The 21,971-nt window shown below is 41.8% G+C and overlaps 1 protein-coding gene across 3 annotated transcripts in view; it reads left to right on the top strand.

Moving 5' to 3' along the window:
• Positions 1 to 21,971, top strand: part of LOC140714953 (E3 ubiquitin/ISG15 ligase TRIM25-like) — a 106,505-nt gene that overhangs the window by 41,200 nt on the left and 43,334 nt on the right. For all 3 annotated transcript variants that reach the window (XR_012096033.1, XR_012096034.1, XR_012096035.1), the window contains exon 8: positions 2,133 to 2,207. The gene's annotated coding sequence lies outside the window, so the exon portion shown is untranslated. The remainder of the gene's footprint in view (positions 1 to 2,132; positions 2,208 to 21,971) is intronic.

Here is a 21,971-nt window from a genome sequence, read left to right as displayed (position 1 = left end):
GCATTCACAGTTAACACAGTTGAATCAATGAGGAAAAGCAGCATACATGATAGACGAACAACAGATGTGCAAAAGACAACAAATTGCAAATACAATGATAATAAATAAGCAATAAATAGCGAGAACATGAGATGAAAAGTCCTTGAAACTTGAGTCCACAGGTTGTGCGAACAGTTCAGTGATGGAGCGAGTGAAGCTATCCACAATGGTTCAAAAGCCTGATGGTTGAGGAGTAATAACTGATCCTGAACTTGATGGTATGGGGCCCTGAGGCTCCTGTACCTCCTTCCTGATGGCAGCAGTGAGAAGAGAGCATGGCCTGATTGGTGGGGTGATGATGGATGCAGCTTTCCTGTAACAACGGTCCTTGTAGATGTGCTCAATCTTGGGGAGGTTTTTACGTGATGGACTGGGCTGTGGCAACTGCTTTTTGTAGGCTTTTCTGTTCAACATGGTTGTCTTTTAAAATAAACTTTTCAATCCACTCATAAATTGATCTTCCTCATGCATTGCAGCAACTAACCACAAATTCCAGTCGGTCAGGCATGCAGTGCAACAACTTGAAGATAATTATGGAAGGCCATAAACATTGCCTAGCCAATGGCACCAGAGCACAAAGAACAATTAATGGCAAAAAAAATTGTACCTCTCATTGACAGATTAGTATCTATGCTCGAGAAATATTCAAACAAAAACTGTCTACAAAAATTCAAACAAAAATTGGCAATTCCCCATTTAGTAAAGTACTAGAGAAACAGTAATTAAGAGGTGAAAAATCTTCCAACACCTGTTCAAGACCTACAACACTGCACTCTGAAATGCTTCCAACCAAAACATGGCTCGACTGAAAGAACGTGGTCTACCTTTGAGCTGCACTTCTCCTGGCCCAATAGCTTCACAACACACCTTAACACTCGAGGATAAGATGTTAGCACATGACTGCCTTGATTTTCTGTTCTTCCTCTCGTGTAGGAAAGTGTCTCAGCTGTTGAGATTTGCTAAGACCAAGCAGATGGTGGACTTAAGCAATATAGGCTGACCCATCCTATTTAAAACAGCAATCAATCATTAACTTAGCAAAAATGAAATTGTAAGTTTTGTCATGTTTAAACCAGAGCATAAAGAATAACCAAATGCATCAGTAGGTTTTACCCGATTGTGGTTAATCTAAATGAAGATTATGCAGTTTAGAAATAAGAGCACATCCCAACACACTGATGCCTGAGGCTTTATTAGGCATTGGTAAAACTGCATTTGGGAGTATTGTGAGCAGTATTGGGCCACTTATCTGTACTGGCATTGGAGAGGACCCAGAGGAGGTTTGCGAAAATGGTTCCTGTGATGAAAGGGTTAATGTATGAGGAGTATTTGATTGCTCTGGACTTGTATTCACTGGAGTTTAGAATAAAGAGGGGGAAATCTCATTGATGATTATCAAATATTGAAAGGCCCAAATAGAGTGGACGTGGAGAGGAAGTTTCTGATAGTGTGGGGGTCTAGGACTGGGGACACAGCCTCAGAATAGAAAAGTGTCCCTTTAGAAATGGAAGTGAGGATGAATTTTTTTAGCCAGAGGGCGTAGAATCAATGGAATTCTTTGCCACAGGCAGCTGTGAAGGCCAAGTCATTGGGTATCTTTAAAGTGGAGGTTGATTGGTTCTTGATTAGTAGGGGTGTCAAAGTTTACTGGAAGGCAGGAGAATGGAATTGAGAGGGATAATATATCAACCATGATTGAGCAATGGCAGAGCAGACTCGATGGGCCGAATGGGCTAGTTCTGCTCTTATGTCATTGTCTTATGGCCTCTAACAATAACCTTATATTCCCCCCATCCTCATGCATTTTATTACTCCAATACATGAATTCTACTCACTTACTGAGCAGTAAACTCCAACAAGAAAAGCAGATTAGGAACAGGACTATATCATTTTGTCCCCAAAATCACTTCTTCTGTTCATTGAAAACAGGACTGATATTGGTGGCCTAATTTACTTTGGAATAAAAACTAAAAAGAATCTCCAAACACAGACCCACGCTGGAAGTCAGAGGTAACCACAGCCAAATTGCAAAACACAACTCCAAAAAAATGAAACTACAACACACAACTTAAGTTTATCTGCTCTCTCCGCAGATACTGAGCACCCTCTGATGTCTGCAGCATGCTTTGCATCTAATTGGATGAGAAACCTGTAAGCATCAGCCAACCGTAAGTGCTTCCCCCTTCGGCTTCATATAACCTGTCATCTAAAAGTAAACCAGGGTCCAGCACTGGCACAGTAGTGTAGTGGTTAGCACAATGCTTTACAGTACTGGCGACCTGGGTTCAATTCCTGCGGCTGCATATAAGGAGTTTGTATGTTCTCCTTATGATGTGGGTTTCCTCCGGGTGCTCTAGTTTCCTCCCACAAGACCTACTGGTTGGTAGGTTAATTGGTCATTGTAAATTGTCTAGGGTTAAACCAGGGACTGCTGAGCTGTATGGCTCAAAAGGCTGGAAGAGCCTACTCCACTCTGTATCTCAATAAATAAAAAAGAGGTGAACACCCTCACTGATAGGGAAGAGGTACAGGAGCCTGAAGACTCACACTCAATGATTCAGGAATTGCTTCTTCCCTCATCATTAGATTAGAGAGCACTCTGTTTCCACAAAACAAACTTCACATCATATAAAATAATGAAACTGCACTCTGATTAATTTAATAAGTGGCTTTAGACTGAGTGCTCAAGGTGGATTCTTTCATGGCAACACTCAAGATAACTGAATGTTCCCTCTTTTATACAGTACATTTCTGCTACCAACTACATTCTTACATACTGTATATTTTTATGAAGCAAAGCAAATAACCCTTCCTCCATTAATGACCGTTAACTGGTAAAAATAATAATCAGGTTACAGAAGTCAAGACTTCAGTTTATTGTTATTTTGATGTCAATTGGTACCACTAAGTATAGGCATCCGGACTTCAGTGCCTGTTGTGGCCTTTCAGCAGGTCCAGTTCTACACAAGCAACTCAGGTGTGCAACTTTATGGAATCACAGCAACTCAAATGCATCGTATTTCAGAGTTTTACATACAAACAAAAAAGCAGAAGTGTATTTGAAACAGGTCCAAAATCATCAGATTCTATAGAGCCCGTGTATCGCATCATTGCGACAGTATCAGCCATTATGCCTAATAAAAGACCCACACCATCAATATTTGAATCACAGTTACATCTCCTGCATACAGTGCACCTGCTGCAAATGCCACTAATTTGAAATTGCAGTTGCCAAGTTTAATTGGGTTATCAACTACCTTAACACCCAAACTCGATTCTCAGCAAAGAATTAAAGCAGCACTGAAAGGAAATGAACCAGCAGGTATAATAACATGACCCACAACCCTCTGACTTAAATATGCACCTCCACGAGTCTGAAGCCAGGCTTCATACCGTTATCAGATTTTAATTAGCACACCTATTTCCTGAACAAGTGTGTACTTCTCCCCACTTCCACCCCCCAAAATAATGTTGCTGTCTGTCTGTTTCCCCCTACCGTCCCATGCTATCCACACGTGTCCGTGTGCTGTTGCTAGTACCAGCACTACAGTGACAGGCGCCCCACCAGACTCTGTCTGTTCCAGATTTGGATCCAGGCCTCCATGCAGAGATCAGTGAAAGCACCGTCTAAAAGAGACATCTTATCCTCCAAGATAAGAACACCTTTCCTTTTCTATCCCCAACCCTCTTCTCCTGCAGCATGGGGGAATGCTAAGCTGACAACCTGTGTTGCCCATACAAGTTCGGTGGCAAAGCAGCTCCTGGCCACACTGCATCCACCAGATCAGTGAAAGAGATCCTTTAGACAATAGACAATAGGTGCAGGAGTAGGCCGTTCAGACCTTCGAGCCAGCACTGCCATTCAATGTGATCATGGCTGATCATCGACAATCAATACCCCATTCCTGCCTTCTCCCCATATCCCTTGACTCCACTATCTTAAAGAGCTCTATCTAAATCTTTCTTGAAAGCATCCAGAGAATTGGCTTCCACTGCCTTCTGAGGCAGAGCATTCCATAGATCCACAACTCTCTGGGTGAAGAAGTTTTTCCTGAACTCCATTCTAAATGGCCTACCCCTTATTTTTAAACTGTGGCCTCTGGTTCTAGACTCCCCCAACATCGGGAACATGCTTCCTGCCTTTAGCATGTCCAATCCCTTAATAATCTTAAATGTTTCAATCAGATCCCCTCTCATCCTTCTAAATTCCAGTGTATACAAACCCAGTCGCTCCAATCTTTCAACATATGACAATCCCGCCATCCCGGGAATTAACCTTTTGAACCTACGCTGCACTCCCTCAGTAGCAAGAATGCTCTTCCTCAAACTTGGAGACCAAAACTGAACATAATACTTCAGGTGTGGTCTCACCAGGGCCCTGTACAACTGCAGAAGGACCTCTTTGCTCCTATACTCAACTCCCCTTGTTATAAAAGCCAGCATGCCATTAGCTTTCTTCACTGCCTGCTTACTCTCAGTGACTAATGTACAAGAACACCTAGATTTCGTTGTACTTCCCCTTTTCCTAACTTGACATCATTCAGATAGTAATCTGCCTTCCTGTTCTTGCCACCAAAGTGGATAACCTCACATTTATCCACATTAAACTGCATCTGCCATGCATCTGCCCATTCACCCAACCTGTCCAACCTCCTCATATTTCACACTACCACCCAGCTTTGTGTCATCTGCAAATTTGCTAATGTTACTTTTAATCCCTTCATCTAAATCATTAATGTATATTGTAAATAGCTGGGGTCCCAGCACTGAGCCGTGCGGTACCCCACTGGTCACTGCCTGCCATTCTGAAAAGGACCTGTTAATCCCTACTCTTTGTTTCCTGTCTGCCCACCAAATTTCTATCCATGTTAGTACCCTACCTCCAATACCATGTAGACCCCAGTTACTGAGATCATTGCCAATCTTTCTGCGCAGCAGAACAGGGGAAGTGGGTAATTGAGTGTAAGCAGGGTGAGTGACTAAGAGAACTACACTGTAAACAGGCGATCCACGATGTTTCTTCCCTTGGGTGCTCTTTCACCCCCTGGCCCCCAACTCATGCTAATCCCCCCCCCCCCCACTTCTCCATTTAAAGATCCTCGCCTTCCTCACAGGTCAGGCTTGGTTTGAGTTCTCGCCTTTCCCTCTCTCTGTATGTAACTAATGTAACGAAGCAAAGCTTTCATTACTATTACCCCCTCCCCCCAACTCACACACATGACAGAGAAAGTTCCCTTTGAGAGAGAAGCTTACCCCAAATTTCTCCAGTTGTTATTATTGCGTCTCTCCCCCTGTGACTTTAAACACCCTTGACACCCCATTTCCTGGTCTTCCAAGGGCGAATCCATGTGCATCCCAGTCCTTTCTCAACCCCAACCCTTACCCCTCCCTCAAAACCCTAGCGCGTTACCCTTGTCTCGCCTCATCTCTCCTTGGCTCTCAGATCCAGCCTGCCCATCTCCTGCTGAGCATCTTCGTTGTCCAGATGTTGCAGAGCTCAGTGAAGAGCCAATGAAATGCCATCTCCTGTTGACCTGTTGTGATGGTAGGTATGTTGGAATGGATCTAAGTCACTCTGCAGGCAGGAGTTGAGCTTCATGAGCTTCTCAAAGTAGAATGGTGGATGTAAGTGCTACTGGATGATAGTCATTGAGGCAGGTTACCAAGTTCTTCTTGAGTTCTATGATTGAAGCCTGCTTGAAGCTGATAAATACATCAGACTGCTGAAGTGAGAGATTGAAGATTTCAGTAAACACTCCACCCAGTTGATTAACACAGGTCTTAAGTGCCGGGTCAAGTACACCATCTGGGCCAGATGCAGATACATGGCTTCACCTTCCTGAAGGATGATCTCACAGAGACTGAGATCACAGGGTCATTAGGGACTGTGGGGGTTTGTGAAGGTGCCTCTATGTTCTGTCTGTCAAATTGAGCATAAAAGACATTGAGATCATCGAGATGCAAATCTTTTGTCACATATGTCGCTTGGTTTTGCTTTGTAGGAGGTGATGGCATTCAATCCCTGTCAGAGCTGTCGAGCATCCTTCTGTAACTGCAGTTTGTGAGATAGCTTTCTGAATGTCATACCTGGACCTCTTGTACTTTCCTTCCTCTAGCACTTTAGCACTTCCGCTGGCAGCTGTTCCATACTGTAGCCATAAAACCATAGACCATAAGAGACAGGAGCAGCTCATCAAGTGTGCTCCACCATGCTGACCACAGTCTATTTTTATCATGTGCCTCCAAGTACCCTGAAACCACATCCTTAGCAATCAATTCCAACATCTGCCCAACCACTGAGGTCAGGTTAACTGGACTATAATTGCCTTCTTTGCTTCCCTCCCTTCTTAAAGAGCAGAGTGACATTTGCAATTTTCCAGTCCTCTGAAACTATTCCAGAATTTAGTGATTCTTGAAAGATCATTACTAATGTCTCAACATTCTCTGCAGCTGCCTCTTTCAGAACCCTGGGGTGTAGACCATCAGGGTGTAGATGACTTGTCTACCTTCAGACCTTTCAGCTCCAAACACCATCTCCCTAGTAATAGTATTTGCACTTACTCCTGCACCCCGACACTCTCGAACTTCTGGTATACTAGCGTCTTCCACAGTGAAGGTGGATCTCTTGTACTTGATGTTCTGACTGGTGAAGGAAAGAATACAAACACCTTCATCATCACCCAATTTACTTCTGTTGTCACTTCCAGTGAATCATGTACTTGTACCCCTTGGTGGAGGGGACAATGCTCTTCTTAAAAGGCTGAGTGTGAATTATCAGATCCTTTACCTCCTCCCCAATGGTAGTAATGGAAGGGGGGGCATGATGAGGGTCTTTAATGACGGATGCCACCTTTTGGAGATGTCCTTGATGGCACAGAGGATTTTGTTCTTGATGTGACTGGTTGGGTCTAACTACCCTCTGCAGTCTCCTGCGATCCTGTGCATTGGAGCCTCCAAGTTCATTCAGCGGTCAATGCTGGAAAGGGTGAGCAGCTTCAAGATTTATCTTACCTTTTATCTTTTATTTAGAGATACAGCACAGAACAGATCCTTGCAGCCCAACGAGCTGTACCGCCCAGCTGCCCACTATTTTATCCTGATCATGGGACAATATACAATGACCAATTAACCTACTAACCTGTATGTCTTTGGACTGTGGGAGAAAACTGGAGTACCCGGAGGAAATTCACACGGTCACGGGAGAAAATACAAACACCTTACGGAAGCTGATGGGATTAAAATCAACATCTCAGAGTATCTAAATAGAAGGTTGATAAATTTATGAACCATCAGGGAACTAAGCACTATTGGGGAATTGACAGCAAAGAATATCAGCTGTGTTCATACTGAATGCTCGATGGATATTGAGGTATGAAAACAGTCTTCTTTGGTTGTCCGTCAGAATCCGATGACGATGTTCACTCCTTTAACGGTGAGATCTTTGATGACTATACAGTCCTATCCTGGACCCACAAGTTCTATTGCAGGTGAGACATGTATATGTGGTGGTAGTGATGGCAACCGTGGCTGCATTTCTTCTGGCTCTCTTCTGCTGTCTTCTGGTTTTTCTTTCCATCTGCCGCCAAGTGTTACAGACAGCAGCAACATCCTCCAGGTCCTCAGGTCTGATCTTGCACTTCCTTAAAGCATTCTTCATCTGATCCTTATAACGCTTCTTTGGCCCTCCAGCTGAGTGTCGACCATGATGTAGCTGGCCGTATGACACTGCGGGGTAGCCGACATGGGGGCATCCTTATCATGTGCCCCAGCCACTGCAGCTGACGCTGGGTGATCATGGCCTCAATACTTCTGCAGTTGGTCTTTACAAGTATTTAAGTGTGAGGCACCCGCTCACGCCAAGTAATTCCCAGGATGCGCCAGGCAGTTTATGTGGAAGCGCTCCAAGGACTTGATGTGACAGCTGTAGATTACCCAAGCTTCACAGCTATAAAGGAGGGTGGTGACACAGACCGCTTGATATACAATGACCTTTGTGGAGGAACGAAGGCTCCTGTTCTGAAAGACTCTACGCCGAGGTCTCGCAAAGGCAGCTGATGCCTGTTTAATGCGGCTCTAGATGTCGTTGTCAATGCCGCTATCCTCAGAGAGAATGCTCCCCAGATATTCAAAAGGTGGCACTACTGACAGCTTTTCATCACCAACAGTGAAGGCAGGTAGGGTGGGTGGGACACTGGTACTCCATTGGCAAACCACTTCTGTCTTGGTGGTATTGACAGTCAGCCCCATCCTGCTGTACGCTCTCATCGCCACAGCAAGGACAGTCTGAAGATCCTCTGGAGTATGGGCCACAAGAGCACAGTCGTCTGCGTACTGCAGCTCCAGGATCTGTTCTCTACGGAGTTTGGTGGTTGCATGGAGCCTCTTGATGTTAAAGAGGTTGCCATCTAATCTGACGTCCACTGCCACACCGATGCTGTCCTCAATCTTGTTGTTGAGAAGCTTGGTAACACACAAGAGGAAGCGTTAAAGAGCACTGGTGCTAGCACACACCCCTGCCTCACCCCTGTGCATACAAAGAAAGGCTCGGACTCTTGTCCTCCTATGGTCACCCGAGCAGTCATCCCATCGTGGAACTGGCGGAGGCTGTTAACAAATTTATTGGGACAGCCAAACCTGAAGAGGACATCCCATGAGAGCTCTCTTTGCACAGTGTTGAGTGCTTTGGAGAGCTCGACAAAGGCCATAAACAGGTCCTGATGTTGCTCCCGGCACTTTTCCTGAAGCTGCTGGGCTGTGAAGCTCCTGTTCTTCCTAAATCCACACTGCGATTCATGCAGCATTGACTCGGTGATGTTGCTGATGAGCCTCTGAAGCATCACCTTAGCCAGGACATTTCCAGCAACAGAAAACAGTGATATGCCCCTACTATTATTGTAGATGGCCTTGTCACCCTTGTTCTTATAAATGACAACAATGTTTGCATTTCTCCATTGCTGTGGGATGTTCTCATCAGTCTAGGCCTTGGTGATGTACTGGTAGAGGGTGTACCCTCCGTTCTTCAGTAACTCAGCAGGGATACTGTCAGTGCCAGGGGACTTGTTGTTCTTAAGGGAATGGACAGCTGATAGAACCTCCTGGAAGGTTGGTGGTAGACTGAGGTCGTGGATAGGAGGAAGTTGAGGCAGTTCGTCTAGGATGGGGGGGGGGGTCTGCGTCAGAATCCTGATTAAGCAGGGTGTTGAAATGCTCAGCCCACCTCAGCAGAATGGTATTCTGATTCTTCAGAAGTGTTAGACCATCTGCTGTTTTCAGGGGAGTAACGCATTGATTTATTGGGCCGTAGATGGATTTGACAGCATTGTAAAAATTATGCATGTCATTATTATCAACAAAGGACTGGATGTCATGTGCCTTTTCAGTCCACCACTCATTTTGTATGGCCCGTATTGTCTTGCACATTCCTCTGAGCTGCCTGCCAATGCTGTCAGATGCTGATGGATGATGGGTTATCTAAAGTTGCCCGGTGTGCTCTGTGCATGTCCTTAAGCAAGTTCGTCAAACCAGTCTTGGTGGTTTCTGCTCTTATGGCTGATGGATTGGGCCGCTGCCTTGTAGAGTGCAGAGCTGATATAGGTCCACTGTTGTTTCATGGAATTTTCTGAACTCGGACAAGGTTCCAGCTCCCTTAGTTTCTCAGCTAGGATGCATCGAAACTCACTTCTTGCTTCTGTTTTTCTCAGTACTCAAGTGCAGACAGTGTAAGCTTGGGATTCTTAGAAGGATCTGAAAGAGCAACTCATACTTGAACATGCTTGCAGAGCCCAACCAGTTGAATATTAATGAGGCTTTTGCATGTTCACAGTGGGTCCTCCAGACTCTAATGAAACACCACATTTAAAATGATGGAGAGTGCAAATGCTTTGTTAATCCCCAAATGGTGTTTTAACCAGCTCAGCTGTGTCAGAGAGAATCACTATTTCTGAATTGTATTAAATGTGTTCCTTTGAAGTTCCCTGTATGTCGATGTTTTCTCTCTGAAGCTGGGACCCTGGAGATCAGGGATATGCAGGTGGAAAATACCTGTCAGCACATAAGACCAAAAGATATAAAGAACAAAGAACAATACAGCACAGTACAGGCCATTCAGCCCACAATGTTGTGCCGACCCTTAAACCCTGCCCCCCCATATAACCCTCCACCTTAAATTCCGCCATATACCTGTCTAGTAGTCTCTTAAATTTCACTAGTGTATCTGCCTCCACCACTGACTCAGGCAGCGCATTCCACGCACCAATCACTCTCTGAGTAAAAAACCTTCCTCTAATATCCCCCTTTGAACTTTCCTCCCCTGACCTTAAAGCCATGTCCTCTTGTACTGAGCAGTGGTGCCCTGGGGAAGAGGCGCTGGCTGTCCACTCTGTCTATTCCTCTTAATATCTTGTATACCTCTATCATGTCTCCTCTCATCCTCCTCCTCTCCAGAGAGTAAAGCCCTAGTTCCCTTAATCTCTGATCATAATGCATACTCTCAAAATCAGGCAGCATCCTGGTAAATCTCCTCTGTACCCTTTCCAATGCTTCCACATCCTTCCTATAGTGAGGCGACCAGAACTGGACACAGTACTCCAAGTGTGGCCTAACCAGAGTTTTATAGAGCTGCATCATTACCCCGCTACTCTTAAACTCTATCCCTTGACTTATGAAAGCTAACACCCCATAAGCTTTCTTAACTACCCTATCTACCTGTGAGATAACTTTCAGGGATCTGTAGACATGTACCCCCAGATCCCTCTGCTCCTCCACACTACCAAGTATCCTGCTATTTACTTTGTACTCTGCCTTGGAGTTTGTCCTTCCAAAGTGTACCCCCTCACACTTCTCAGCCCACTTCCGCATCCTATCAATGTCTCTCAGCAATCTTCGACAATCCTCAACACTATCCACAACACCACCAACCTTTGTGTCGTCTGAAAACTTGCCAACCCACTCTTCTATCCCCACATCCAGGTCGTTAATAAAAATCATGAAAAATAGAGGTCCCAGAACCGATTCTTGTGGGACACCACTAGTCACAACCCTCCAATCCGAATGTACTCCTTCCACCATGACCCCCTGCTTTGTGCAGGCAAGCCAATTCTGAATCCTCCTGGCCAAACGTCCCTGAATCCCATGCTTTCTGACTTTCTGAATAAGCCTACCATGTGGTACCTTGTCAAATGCCTTACTAAAATCCATGTAGATCACATCCACTGCACTACCCTCATCTATATGCCTGGTCACCTCCTCAAAGAACTCTATCAGGCTTGTTAGACACGATCTGCCCTTCACAAAGCCATGCTGACTGTCCCTGATCAGACCATGATTCTCTAAATGTCCATAGATTCTATCTGTAAGAATCTTTTCTAACAGCTTTCACACCACAGACGTAAGGCTCACTTGTCTATAATTACCCAGACTATCCCTACTGCCTTTTTTGAACAAGGGGACAACATTTGCCTCCCACCAATCCTCTGGTACCATTCCCATGGACAACGAGGACATAAAGATCCTAGTCAGAGGCTCAGCAATCTCTTCCCTCGCCTCGTGGAGCAGCCTGGGGAATATTCCATCAGGCCCCGGGGACTTATCTGTCCTAATGTATTTTAACAACTCCAACACCTCTTCTCCCTTAATATCAACATGCTCCAGAACATCAGCCTCACTCATATTGTCCTAACCGACATCAAGTTCCCTCTCATTGGTGAATACCGAAGAGAAGTATTCATTGAGGACCTTGCTCACTTCCACAGCCTCCAGGCACATCTTCCCACCTTTATCTCTAATCGGTCCTATCTTCACTCCTGTTAACCTTTTGTTCTTCACATAATTGAAGAATGCCTTGGGGTTTTCCTTTACCCTACTCGCCAAGGCCTTCTCATGCCCCCTTCTTGCTCTCCTCAGCCCATTCTTAAGCTCCTTTCTTGCTACCCTATATTCCTCAATAGACCCATCTGATCCTTGCTTCCTAAACCTCATGTATGCTGCCTTCTTCCACCTGACTAGCTTCTCCACTTCACTTGTCACCGATGGTTCCTTCACCCTACCGTTCTTTATCTTCCTCACTGGGACAAATTTATCCCTAACATCCTGCAAGAGATCCCTAAACATTGACCACATGTCCACAGTACATTTCCCTGCAAAAACATCATCCCAATTCACACCTGCAAGTTCTAGCCTTGTAGCCTCATAATTTGCCCTTCCCCAATTAAAAATTTTCCTGTCCTCTCTGATTCTATCCTTTTCCATGATAATGTTAAAGGCCAGGGAGCAGTGGTCACTGTGCCCCAGATGCTCACCCACTGAGAGATCTGTGACCTGACCCGGTTTGTTACCTAATACTAGATCTAGTATGGCATTCCCCTTAGTTGGCCTGTCAACATACTGTGACAGGAATCCGTCCTGGACGCACTTGACAAACTCTGCCCCGTCTAAACCATTGGAACTAATCAGGTGCCAATCAATATTAGGGAAGTTAAAGTCACCCATGATAATAACCCTGTTATTTTTGCACCTTTCCAAAATCTGCTCCTTGGTATCTCTGCTATTACCAGGGGGCCTATAGAATACTCCCAATAGTGTAACTGCTCCCTTCCTGTTCCTGACTTCCACCCATAATGACTCAAAAGATGATCCTGCTACATTACCGACCCTTTTTGTAGCTGTAGTAGTATCCCTGACCAGTAATGCCACCCCTCCTCCCCCCCATCCCTTTTAAAGCACTGAAATCCAGGCATATTGAGAATCCATTCCTGCCCTGGTGCCAGCCAAATTTCTGTAATGGCCACTACATCATAATTCCGTGTATGTATCCAAGCTCTCAGTTCATCACCTTTACTCCTAATGCTTCTTGCATTGAAGTACACACACTTTAGCCCTTCTACCTTACTACCTTTACACCCTTTATTCTGTTTCTCTTTCCTCAAAGCCTCTTTATGTTAGATCTGGCTTTACTCCATGCAGTATACTTGCAGTTCTCGCATGACCTTTATCCTCCTCCACCTCACTATCTGCTCGAACACTCTGGTTCCCCTCCCCCTGCAAATCTAGTTTAAACCCCCCTCAGAGCAGCACTAGCAAACCTTCCTGCAAGGATGTTAGTTCCCCTCCAGTTCAGGTTCAACCCGTCCTGTCGGAACAGGTCCCACCTTCCCTGGAACAAGGCTCAATTGTCCAGAAACATGAAGCCCTCCCTCCTGCACCAACTCCTTAGCCATGTATTTAGCTGCATTATCTTCCTATTTCTGGCCTCACTAGCACGTGGCACTGGTAGCAATCCTGAGATTCCAACCCTGGATGTCCTGTCCTTCAACTTTGCACCTAACTCCCTAAATTCTCTTTGTAGGACCGCCTCCTTCTTCCTATCCACGTCATTGGTCCCTACATGGACCACGACATCTGGCTGCTCACCCTCCCTCTCAAGAATACTGAGAACTCAAACCGAGATATCGCGGACCCTGGCACCAGGAAGGCAACAGAACATCCAGGATTCTTGATCTCTTCCACAGAACCTCCTATCTGTCCCCCTAACTATCGAATCCCCTATCACTACTGCTCTCCTCTTTTCCCTCCTTCCCTTCTGAGCTGAGGGTCCAGTCTCGGTGCCAGAGACGCAACCACTGCAACTTGTCTCTGGTAGGTCGACCCCACCAACAGTATCCAAAACGGTATACTTATTATTGATGGGAATGGCCACAGGGATGCTCTGCTCATTCTGTCTATTCCCCTTCCCTCTCCTGACAGTCACCTGTCTCCTGACTCTTAGGGGTGACTATCTCCCTGTAACTCCTGTTTATTTCTGCCTCTGTCTCCTGAATGATCCGAAGTTCATCCAGCTCCAGCTCCAGTTTCCTAATCTGGTTTGTCAGGAGCTGCAACTGGATGCACCTTGTCATCAGGGACAATTGTGCTCAAACTGACTTTCCACATACAGCAAACGGAGCACTCAACTGCCTCCATTACCTACTCCTAAGTTAATTAGAGTTATTAAAGGAGCTTACCCGGCCTTACCTCATTGGGAACAAGCTCGTCCTCAGCCTCTGCTCGCCGAAGCCTCTCGAGCCAAAGCCTTCCTACTCCGTCTCCCACTACTCTGTCGCCCGCTCTGTTAATCTGCTTGCTTTTTAAACTCTCCCGCTGATCTCAAAGACAGACCTTCACGCGCTTGCGCAGTCGTGCCCCGTTCAAACTGCCAAAGAAATGACTGCCCCCTCGCAATCTGCTCGATTTTTAAACTCTCCCACTGATCTCAGAGGCCGACCTTTACGCACTTGTGCAGTTGTGCCCTGTTCAAACTGCCGAAGAAATGACCCTTGAAGAAATATAGGAGCAGAAGTAGGCCATTTGGCCCATCGAGTGTGCTCCATCATTCAATCATGGGCTGACCCAATTCTTCCAGTCATCCCCACTCCCCTGTTCTCACCCTTTGATGCCCTGGGTAATCAATCTAGACACTCTTCATCCATAAGACATGGGAGCAGAGTTCACACCGTCATTTCATCATGGCTGATTCTGGATCCCACTTAACCCCATACACCTACCCTCTCACCATATCCCTTGATGCCCCGAACAATCAGGAATCTATCAACTTCCGCTTTAAATATACCCACTTACTCGCCTTGCACCGACCGCTCTTTGGCTAAAAGAAATTCTCCTTACTTATGTTCTAAAATGTTGCCCCTCAATTTTGATGCTGTGCCGTCTAGTTGTGGATACTCCCACCAGAGGAAACATCCTCTCCATATCCACCCTAACTAGTCCTTTCAACATTTGGTAGGTTTCAATGAAATCCCCTGCATTCTCCTAAATTCCAGTGATTACAGGCCCAAAGTTGTCAAATGCTCCTCATATGTTAACACCTTCATTCCCAGAATCATCCTTGTAATCCTCCCCTGGACTCTCCAATGACAACACATCCTTTCTGAGACAAGGGGCCCAAAACTGTTAATAATACTCCAAGTGTGGCTTGACTAGTGTCTTGTAAAGCTTCAGCGTATGTCTGAGTTTTTATACTCTATGATATAGGATATATATGCTATATCCCACGGCATCACCATAGAAAATATTCTACACTTGCATATAAAGGCATGTTGCGATATAATGAGTTTATTTTCACTTTTCATTAAGTAGCTTGCAGATGGTTTTCTGAGATGTTCTATCAGAACAGAGAATGGCTTAGTTCCACTCCAGTTCTGTTGGTTTCTGTGGAGAGTAATGAAGTCAAGGTGGGAAACACCTTGATGGGTGAGATGTGCCGAACAGAGTGGATGGACAAGTATGCGAGATGCTGTGCACTTCTTTTCACAGAGTTTCTGTGAATTCCTAAAGTTTCCAATCCCATCCCAAAAGCTGGTTCTCCAATTCAGTGGTCATGCGCCAGAAATTCCCAGGACTTGGAGGAGATGTGTGCTTAGGAAAGCTTGAGGTCATCATTGGAGATGAATGACTGTACGTAGTTAGACCAAAAGACCATAAGATGTAGGAGCAGAAGTAGGCCATTCGGCCTATCGAGTCTGCTCCCCCATTCAATCATGGGCTGATCCAATTCTTCCAGTCATTCTCACTCCCAGGCCTTCTCCTCATACCCTTTGATGCCCTGGCTAATCAAGAACCTATCTATCTCTGCCTTAAATGCACCCAATGACTTGGTCTTCACAGCCGCTCGTGGCAACAAATTCCACAGATTTACCACCCTCTGACTAAAGTAATTTCTCAGCATCTCTGTTCTAAATGGACGTCCTTCAATCCTGAAGACATGCCCTCTTGTCCTAGACTCTCCTACCATGGGAAATAACTTCATCATATCTAATCTGTTCAGGCCTTTTAGCAGCGTTCCCAACACCGACCCCTGTGGAACTCCATTGGTAACTAGCAGCCAGCCAGAATAGGACTCTCCCACTCTCTGTTTTCTGCCGATCAGCCAATGCTCCACCCATGCTAGTAACTTCCCTGTAATTCTGTGGGCTCTTATCTTGCTAAATAGCCTCATGTGTGGCACCTTGTCAAAGGCGTGAAAGTCCAAGTACACCACATCCACTGCATCTCCCTTGTCTACCCTCCTTGTAATTTTGTAAAAAATTGCAATAGGTTAGTCAGGCAGGATTTTCCTTTCAGGAAATCATGCTGGCTTTGGTTTTTTGGCATGTGCCTCCATGTACTCCGTAATCTTATCCCCATCAATCGATTCCAACAATTTCCCAACCACTGATGTCAGGCTGTACTGCATTTGGAAGTAGTCAAACACTTTCCTTCTCTGGTTGCTATAGACTATCATTGTTTTTTTTTAAAAACTTTTTTTATTGTTTTCAAATAGCTACAGAATAAATGTGTATGAAAAAAAAATGTTTTACCCAGCCCCCCTCCCCTTAACCCCTCCCCCCTAACATCCCTATTAAAAAAAAAAAGAAAAAAAAAAGGAATGCCTGGATATTGGAGGGTCCCCACATGCTCCATGGAGTTCGTAATAACTTTAGTATATATATTTATTTCTTTCCCCAAGTAACCAATTATTTCATCTTCGGAGCACCTATATATTTAATCCTATCTTTTGTAAATAAGGGCGCCAAATTTTCAAAAATGTTTCATATTTATCTCTTAAATTATAAGTAATTTTTTCAAGTGGAATACAGCCATAAATTTCGTTCTTCCAACGATCTATACTTAGATATGTATCTGATTTCCAAGTCACTGCAATAGCTTTTTTGGCTACTGCCAATGCAATTTTTATAAATTCTTTCTGATATTTATTCAATTTGGATATCGGTTTTATCCCTTCAATATTACCTAGTAAAAGTAATATTGGGTTGTGTGGAAGTTGTATTCCAATAATTTGTTCCAGTAAAACTCTTAAATTTGTCCAAAAAGGTTGAATTTTAGAGCAAGACCAAGTAGAATGTAAAAAAGTACCAATTTCTTGGTTACATCGGAAACACTGATCAGATAAATTTGGGTTTAATTTATTTATTTTTTGTGGTGTAATATATAGTTGATGTAAAAAATTGTATTGCACTAATCTTAATCGAACGTTTATTGTTTTTGTCATACTCTCAAGACATAGTCTTGACCAGTTTTTTTCTTCAATTTTGATATTCAAATCACTTTCCCATTTTTGTCTTGACTTATGGACTCCTTGTTTAATTGCCTGTTTTTGAATCAAATTATACATACAAGAGATAAATTTTTTAATCTTTCCTTTTTGAATTAAAGTTTCTATTTCATTGGGTTTCGGTAGTAACATTGTTTGACCTAACTTTTCTCTTAAATAAGCCCTTAGTTGAAAGTAACAAAAAAGAGTGTTGTTTGATACTTTATATTTATTCTTTAATTGATCAAATGACATTAATATACCTCCTTCAAAACAATCTCCTATATATCTAATCCCTTTTTGAAACCAATTATATAAAAGTTGATTATCCATTGTAAAAGGAATAAGTCTATTTTGAATTAAAGATCTCTTTGCTAATAAGGATTTCTTTGTCTCATCGTCAACATTTATCTTATTCCATAAATCAATCAAATGTTTTAATATAGGAGATTCTTTCTTTTCCCGTATCCATTTAGATTCCCATTTATATATAAAGTCTTCCGGTATGTTTTCTCCTATTTTATCTAGTTCTATTCTGATCCATGCCGGTTTGTCTTTCTCAAAAAAAGATGCAATAAATCTAAGTTGATTTGCTTTATAATAATTCTTAAAATTTGGAAGTTGTAACCCTCCTAGCTCAAATTTCCATGTCAATTTTTCCAACGATATTCTTGACATCTTACCTTTCCAAAGAAACTTCCTCACATATTTATTCAGCTCTTGAAAAAACTTCTGGGGTAATTGTATTGGTAGTGATTGAAATAAGTATTGTAATCTAGGGAATATATTCATTTTTATGGTATTTACTCTACCTACTAATGTTATTGGTAATACCATCCATTTATCAAGATCTTCTTGAATTTTTTTCAATAGTGGTAAATAATTTAATTTGTATATGTTCTTTATATCATTATCGACTCTTATACCTAAATATTTTATACCATTTGCCGGCCATCTAAATTGGGTTATTGATCGACATTGATTATAGTCTCCTTTAGTAAGAGGTAAAATTTCACTTTTATCCCAATTTATTTTGTAACCTGATACTTTCCCATATTCTTCTAATCTATAGGATAATTTACGCAACAATTGCAATGGGTTTGTTAGATAAAGCAGAACATCATCAGAAAATAAGTTAATCTTGTATTCTTCCTGGTTAACTCTAAAACCCTTAATATCTGGGTCCATCCTAATCAATTCAGCTAATGGCTCTATTGCCAACACAAATAAAACAGGTGATAATGGACAACCTTGCCTAGTTGACCTTGTTAACTGAAATGGTGTTGAAATTTGACCATTTGTCACTACTTTAGCTTTGGGATTAGTATTTAAGGTTTTAATCCATTTTATAAAAGATACTCCTAATCCGTATTTTTCCAATACCTTAAATAAAAAATCCCACTCCAATCTATCAAATGCTTTTTCTGCATCTAAAGCAACTGCCACACTCATTTCCTCCCTCTTCTGTGCTAAATGAATTATACTAAATAAGTGAGTTACATTATCTGCTGATTGTCTATTTTTAATAAATCCTGTTTGATCTATATGTACTAATTTTGGTAAGCATTTAGATAATCTATTAGATAAGATTTTTGCTATTATTTTATAATCAGTATTTAATAAAGAAATCGGTCTATATGATGATGGCTTTAAAGGATCTCTATCTTTTTTTGGCAATACTATTAAAATGGCTGTCGAAAAAGATTCTGGAAGTTTATGCGTTCTTTCCGCTTGGTGTATTAACTCCATAAGAGGAGGAATTAATAAATCTTTAAACTTTTTATAGAATTCAGGCGGAAAACCATCTTCTCCTGGAGATTTATTACTTTGAAGTGATCCTAGGGCTTCTTCGACCTCTTTCAATGTAAAAGGCATATCTAATCCCTTCTGTTCTTCCGTATTTAATTTTGGAAGAGTTATTTGTGATAGAAACCTTTCTATCTTGACATTGTCATTTTGTGATTCTGATTTGTACAACTCAGAGTAAAAATTCTTAAAAGCTTCATTAATTTCTAAAGGTTTATAAGTAATTTTATTTACTCTTGTTCGAATTGCATTTATTGTTTTAGAAGTCTGATCTGTTTTTAGCTGCCATGCAAGAACTTTATGTGATCTTTCACCTAGTTCATAATATCTTTGTTTAGTTCTCATAATTGCTTTTTCTGTTCGATATGTTTGGAGCGTATTATATTGTAACTTCTTGTTAATAAGTTGTCTTCGTTTTTCTTCTGTCATATTTCTTTGGGATTCTTTTTCTAATTTTGTAATCTCTCTTTCCAATTGATCTACCTCTATCATATATTCCTTCTTAATTTTAGAAGTATAACTTATTATCTGACCTCTCAAGTATGCCTTCATTGCTTCCCACACTATAAATTTATCATCAACTGAATGTGAATTTATATCTAAAAAGAACTGAATCTGTTTTTTCATAAAATCACAAAAGTCTTGACGTTTTAATAATATTGAATTAAATCTCCACCTATAAACTGATTCCTCTTTATCTATCATTATCATTGTCATTATTAAAGGAGAATGATCTGACAATATTCTTGCTTTATATTCCACATTTTTCACTCTATCTTGAATATTCGTTGATAATAGGAAAAAATCTATCCTTGAATATGTTTTATGTCTATTTGAATAAAATGAATAATCTCTTTCTTTTGGATTAATTCTTCTCCATATATCAATCAGATTTAAGTCTTTCATCAATGATAGAGTTAATTTTACTGCTTTTGATTTTGTAACAATCTTTGTTGATCTATCTAAAACTGGATCTAGACAAAAATTAAAATCTCCACCTATTAATATTTTATCATGTGCGTTAGCCAAATTCAAAAAGACCTCCTGTATGAATTTTACATCATTTTCATTTGGTGCATAAATGTTCATAAGGGTCCATAGTTCTGAAAAAATTTGACAGTGTATAATTAGATATCTCCCCGCCGAATCAATTAATACGTTTTGTATTTTAATTGGTAGATTTTTGTTAACCAAAATTGCAACTCCTCTCGCCTTTGAATTAAATGAAGCTGCAATAACATTTCCAACCCAGTCTCTTTTTAATTTCTGATGTTCTATGTCTGTTAAATGAGTTTCTTGTAAAAAAGCTATATCTGTTTTCATTTTTTTAATATATGTTAAAATTCTTTTTCTTTTTACTGGCCCATTAAGCCCATTAACATTAAAACTTAAAAAATTTAGTAGATTAGTCATTATTTTTTTTATTATATTACTCCAATCTATAATAATATCTAATCTTTCAACTTTCGTGGTATCCTGGGAAATCTTTATAAAAATCTTCATGTTGCTATGTGTGTCCCCACCAATCATCCAGGCAAAAAGATAGAAGAAAATTAAAATATAAAGAAAAAAACAAAATACCCCCCTACTAATGTTGTGGGAAAAAAACACAACATTACCCCCCTCTGCTGTACGGGTCATGGCAATCGCCATGATTACACACGTGAATCCCGCAGTAACCGATCCAAAGCTCCCCAGCCCCCCCCCGCAACACAAAAAAGTACATGTATAAGAAGAGAAAAAAAATACTATTCTCATTTAGTATTTCTAAAATTTTGCTTTTCTCTCCTATAATATCCATAAATGTCCATCACTTCTGTTCGTTGGGTCTATCTTCATCTTTAATCCATTACGTTTGGAGGCCTCTATGTGTAATTAGCGAATAGATGGAAGTTCTTGTACAAACTCCTCCGCTTTTCGATAATCGGGAAAAAATTTTTTTCCCTCCTCCAAAAAAATTATCAGTGTTGCTGGATGACGCATTGTAAATTTATAACCCTTTACCCATAAGGCTTTTTTCACTGGGTTAAATTCCTTCTTTCTCTTCAACAGGTTGTAACTTATATCAGGATAAAAAAGAACTGGTTTCCCTGCTATCATCAATGGCCCGTTTCTATTTTTGGCACTTTGGGCAGCGGTCTTCAGGATCTTTTCTTTGTCTTGGTATCGTAAGCATTTTATCAAAATTGATCATGGGTTTTGATCAGCTCGAGGTCTTGACCTTAAGGATCTATGAGCCCTTTCGATCTCAATTGGAATTTCTCCTTCCATTTCCAATTTTTCAGGGATCCATTTTTGAAAAAAATTTATTGGATCTTCTCCTTCTATATCTTCTTTAAGTCCAACAATTTTAATATTATTTCGTCTACTGAAATTTTCAAGCTTATCAATTTTTTCCATAAATTGTTTTCTTTCTGATGCCCAAGCAGCATTTTCATTTTCTATTTTGTCCATTCTTTCAACCATGTCCTCCGTTGTAGTTTCCAAGTCCGTAATTCTTTTTTCCATTTTTTCCTGTCTCTTTGTCATTTTATCAAGCATAATCTCCATTTTGGTCATTTTTTTTTCGAGTATTTTTTGATTATTTTTAATTACTTTTAATGTGTCTAATTTACGCATTATTTGCCTCAAAGTCTTTTCTATATTTCTAGAAGGACTTTTAACTTCTTCATCTGATCCTTCCGAGACATTTGACTCTCCTTCCGATTCGCTATCACTTTCAGTTGCAGTGGTAGCTGGGCTTTGTAGTTTTTGTTGCTCCCGTTTGCGCATGCTCCATCCTTCGCGTTTGCGCAATTCACGATGGCCTTTCCCTTTAGGAATGGCCAATGTTGCCGCAGTCTCCTGTTCCGTATCGCCGGTGGTATAATGTACCTGAGACCGCGGTTCCTCGGTAGACGTGGGCCTTGTTCTTGTTCCAACTTGCGTAATCTTCCTGGTATTAGTTTTCTTCATCTTCCTTCTTTGAGGCATAGCTTGACACAATCCGGAGTAGTTTATAAGTAACTTTTAGAAGGTACTGACTAACTTTTCTTCATTTAGACAT

This window comes from Hemitrygon akajei, chromosome 22 (assembly GCF_048418815.1).
Source record: "Hemitrygon akajei chromosome 22, sHemAka1.3, whole genome shotgun sequence".
NCBI lineage: Eukaryota > Metazoa > Chordata > Chondrichthyes > Myliobatiformes > Dasyatidae > Hemitrygon > Hemitrygon akajei.
The sequence above is the reverse complement of the archived record's forward strand: the minus strand, read 5'-3'. Positions and strand labels throughout refer to the sequence as shown.